The sequence below is a fragment of the Echinops telfairi genome, unplaced genomic scaffold, assembly GCF_000313985.2.
Source record: "Echinops telfairi isolate 266 unplaced genomic scaffold, ASM31398v2 ScPeMD7_7424;HRSCAF=8462, whole genome shotgun sequence".
NCBI lineage: Eukaryota > Metazoa > Chordata > Mammalia > Afrosoricida > Tenrecidae > Echinops > Echinops telfairi.
This window is the reverse complement of record NW_022111324.1, coordinates 8,300,036-8,304,480: the sequence shown is the minus strand read 5'-3', so window position 1 is coordinate 8,304,480 and position 4,445 is coordinate 8,300,036. Positions and strand designations below refer to the sequence as shown.

The 4,445-nt window shown below is 38.9% G+C and overlaps 1 pseudogene; it reads left to right on the top strand.

Moving 5' to 3' along the window:
- Positions 1–3,571: 3,571 nt before the first annotated feature.
- Positions 3,572–4,180, top strand: LOC101651172 (annotated as a pseudogene).
- The last annotated feature ends 265 nt before the right edge of the window (positions 4,181–4,445 follow it).

Below are 4,445 nucleotides of genomic sequence, written 5' to 3'. Positions count from 1 at the left end.
CTCTCTCTCTCTCTCTCTCTCTCTCTCTCTCTTTCTGTCATGGAGTCAATGCTGACTCATAGTGACTTAGCCACTCCCCTGGGGGTTTCCAAGACTACTGTTTTTAAAGCTGATATAGTTAGGCTAAAATGTAATACCTTATCATTTCATCTCCCATTTTGGAGTTGTTTCAGTTTTAATATTTTCTGATTTATTTTGATTAACGCTTTTCTATGTTTTGCCTCATTTTCATTATAAGTTTTTCGTTTATTTGTATCTTGTATGATTTTTTTTGCATGTATATATGAAATCCAGGATAGGTAAATCTATAGAGGTAGTAATTGGTTTAATAGTTACTTAGTGGGGCATGGCAGGGGGGATGATATGAAATGAGAAGCTAACAATAATGAGTATGAGAAAGAAATGCTCTGAAATTGATTGTGGTGATGATTGCACAACTCTGCTTAATATGATTAAATGGTTAAATTGTATGATATGTGAATTATATGTCAATAAACTATTCTAAAAACATAACCAAATCAAACAGGGAAACAAAAAGAAGTAAAGGTGAATATGAATCTCCACTTAAAAAGTGCCTACATATATCAACAACACACACTTTCAATAACAACAACCAAAAAAAAGGAAATAAAAGAGCAGGAGCTTAAATAGACAGAGACCAGTTCCTACTGAATTTCCCCTTTACTCTCCCAGCTTGATCCTGAACTTAGCAACATCCTGTGAAAAATCCATTGTAAATGCTTTTATGTATTTATTTAGTCTTTTCTTTCTCGCTCTACATGCTTTACACAGTCCTAATTTTAGTAATAAATGCAGCGCATTGCAGAGGTGACTGTAGAAGATCACAGGGCCAAACCTGACTTGAACGGGTTACAACCTTGTCAATTGATCCCCACTCTGATGCATATGGGACCTGATCTGGTTTTCAACATTTTCTGTACTTCTGTTTGTTTGTTTGTACATGTTGGGGTTTATCTCGGATGTCTTATGTCATTGGGGGGGTCTCCCTCGTGAATTATTGTGATATGTGTTTCAGTGTATGTACCCCGGGACTGATGAACCTACAGGGACAGCAAGTAGAATCAGGGTTCTGGCTGGGTACATTGGTGGCTGCGAGGTGGGGGTGGGGTTTGTGGAGTGGGCGGTAAAAGGGAGCCGATGTCAAGGAGTCTAGGAAGGAAAAGAATGTTTGGAAAGTGATTGTGACAGCAACTATGCAATACTGCTTGATGTAATTGAACTATAGAATGATAGGGTATAGGTATTATAACTCCCAATAATCAAGAATAATAATGAATGCAAATCAGGGATGTATTCACGGATCGACAACTTTTCTGTAAAGGGTAAAATAATAAAATAGCAATTTCATTACCTTGGATTTTGAGTAACGATAATCAAACATGCAAAACTATACCAACTATAATCATCACAGTCCAGTGTTAATGGCTGAGCAGGGGTCCCATGGTTATTTGCCCATTTTAGAGATCCTATGTCCCATTCTACATAATTGATCAAACTCCTATGGCCTTTGTCATGTTGCAATGAATATACAGATAGATAGATATTTCTCATTCCCCAAAGCATGAGCCATTGCTTATTTGTCCTCCCATTTCTAAGATAGTATCATATGCATAGTAGAACTGCTTCTGATGAACAAATAAAACATTTTATGAGTGGATAATTTTCATGAGAATATTTCAGATATTTGTTATGCAGACTTATGGCAATGCCATTTTGGAGAACATGGGCTTTTTGTGCAAATTGAAAATCAAAGTATAAAGGGAACTCATTTTCATTTCACGTATGCCCAACTTCAATACTTACAAACCATTAAGGGGGTGCATAGACTACTTGCTTATTCATACTAGATAGCATTCTCTCCCCCTTTCTACAAATCTGAATTTAAAGATAAAAATGAACCCACAAACCACCAAATTTCCTTAATTGCATCTGACATCATCTGTGGCATAATTGAATTAAAAAGAGGAAGATCATGGTTATAATCTAGAATTATAATTTGTATATTATCTTGATACAGAGTATTTTGCAGATATTATATTATCAGTTTCCAGCATGAGTCTGAAGAAAGCTATTGTCAATGTAAAGATAGGAAACGGAATCACAGAAAGACCTCATAGACTGCCTCTTTCATTTTCCAAGTCTGTACATTGTTACTGGAATTGAAAGCCTCATCTTTCTCTTGTGGAGCAGTTGTTGACCTTGCTACAAAAACATAGAAACTTTTGTAAAACAAAGCTTTCAAAATGTGAAGCTAATGTTTCTTGAAGTATCCTCCATCTTGCTCGATGCATTTTGAAGAAATTGCTTCCAGATCTCTAACATTTTTCTGAAGAATTCTGTGCTCCTTGATTTATACCAAGTCTAAAGGGCAGTTTAGGCATCCCTGAGAGACTCGAGTCATGTTCCTTTGAAATGTCCTTTGGTTTGGGGAAGAAACATAATTCTGATAGGGCAGTATCAGGGATGTAGGATGCAGGGGTAAAGATTTCCAGTGAAATTTTCGTAGGCCAGGCCTGGCTACCCTTGATAACAAGCAAGTGCATTGTTGTGATGTAAAAAAAATTTCTTGGGTAACTTTCCCAGCGCTTTTCTCATAAATGCAGTTTTCAATTTTCTTCAAATTCCTTCATAATCACTCCTTGTGTTTGCTCTGTGTCCTCAAGGGAATATCTACCAAAATTATAACTTTGGAAGCCCCAAAACATTTGCCTTCACTGTCTGAGCTGACGTCTCTTCCTTGAATTTCACTATCCCAGTAGATCCCCTCAGGAGCTACTATTTGATTCGACTTGTTTTGAAGAATCCTTAATGAGACAAAGATAAGTGTTTTACTGAGATACTTGTCTACAGCTATTCACTGATCGTGTGTTTAAACATGTTCTGTAAGGAATAATATGCACATATGTGATCTGGAACCCTAGTAGGAATATTTTTTTTATATTTATCCTCATATATACACATTGGGTGGATGCTAGGCCCTGAAATTAAATATGTTTTTACTGTTGATTGTGGCAAAAAATACTCTAAACATTTTTATCCTTTCTCTCACTGATCTTGTAACATTATCTCAATCATATTTCATGTGTCAAAAGTAGTGTTGGTTTATTTGGGGGCTATTTTGTTTTAATGTGCCCTGTGATACTCGATGGCAGTGAGTGAGTGTGGTACAATGGCTAAGCTAGACAGCTCCGCCCCACAAGCCCCTCAGCTGGAAGAGCTGCAGCAGTCAACTCAGGGAGATTACAGTCTTAGCAAGCCTATGGGGCACTTGCACTCACTCTCATCCCTTTTACCTGGTCAACAGTAGTTGAAATCAACTTGACAGCACATGGCAATCGCGTTCTGTTTTAGTTACTTCTTTGTCTCTTCTTATGATAATAGTATACTATTTTATTTTGTGTGATTTAATAAAACAGATTTCCCCTCCTCGTTCCTTTAAAATTGTCCTGATAATTCTTGATTATTTATTCTTCATGTCCAAATTAGGTTCTGCTTCTTAAGTTAAAAACAAACAAGCAACCGTCTGGCGGCAGCCATCAGGTAAGCCAAGATGGGTGCCCACAAGTACACCCAGGAGCTGTGGAGGAAGCAGCAGTCGGAGGTGATGCGCTTTCTCCGGAGGGTCACCTGCTGGCAGTACCACCATCTCTTGGCGCTGCTCTGGGCCCAACCAGGGGCACAGACTGGGCTACAAGGCCAGGCAAGGCTATGTCCTCTATCGGATTCTAGTCCATCGTGCTGGCCACAAATGCCCAGTGTCCAAGGGTGCCACCTCTGGCAAACCTATCCATCACGGTGTTTGCTCAAAGCCTTCAATGGGTTGCTGAGCAGTGAGCTGGACATCACCGTGCAGCCCTGGGGGTTCTGAATTCATAGCGGTTGGTGAAGATGTCACATACAAATGTTGCGAAGTTATCCTCATTGATCCATTCCATAGAAGCATCAGAAGAAATCCCGACACTCAGTGGATCACTAAGCCAGTCCACAAGCACAGAATGATGCAAGGGCTGACATCTGAGGTCACAAGAGCCGGGGCCTAGGAAAGGGCCCCAAGTTCCACCACAGGATCCGGGGTTCCCTGCGCTGCTTGGAGAAGGTGCAACTCTGCAGCACCCCCGTTCCCGCTAATCTATGTCATGTTTGTAAAACTCATGCCTAATAAACCATTCAGGACAGTCACATACCAAAACACAAGCAAACAAGCAAGCAAGCAAAACCCTATGGAATTGCAAGTAAACGGCTTTGAATGTATTCATTAGATTGTGTAGAATTTATATATTTTTTTAATATTTTATATATATATTCTACACAATCTAACGAATAAATTCAAAGCCGTTTATATATATACATACATACACATAATTGAACCTTGGTCTAGTTATCCATGATGGAAGTTAACTTCTATATCCTTCAATATTTTCTCC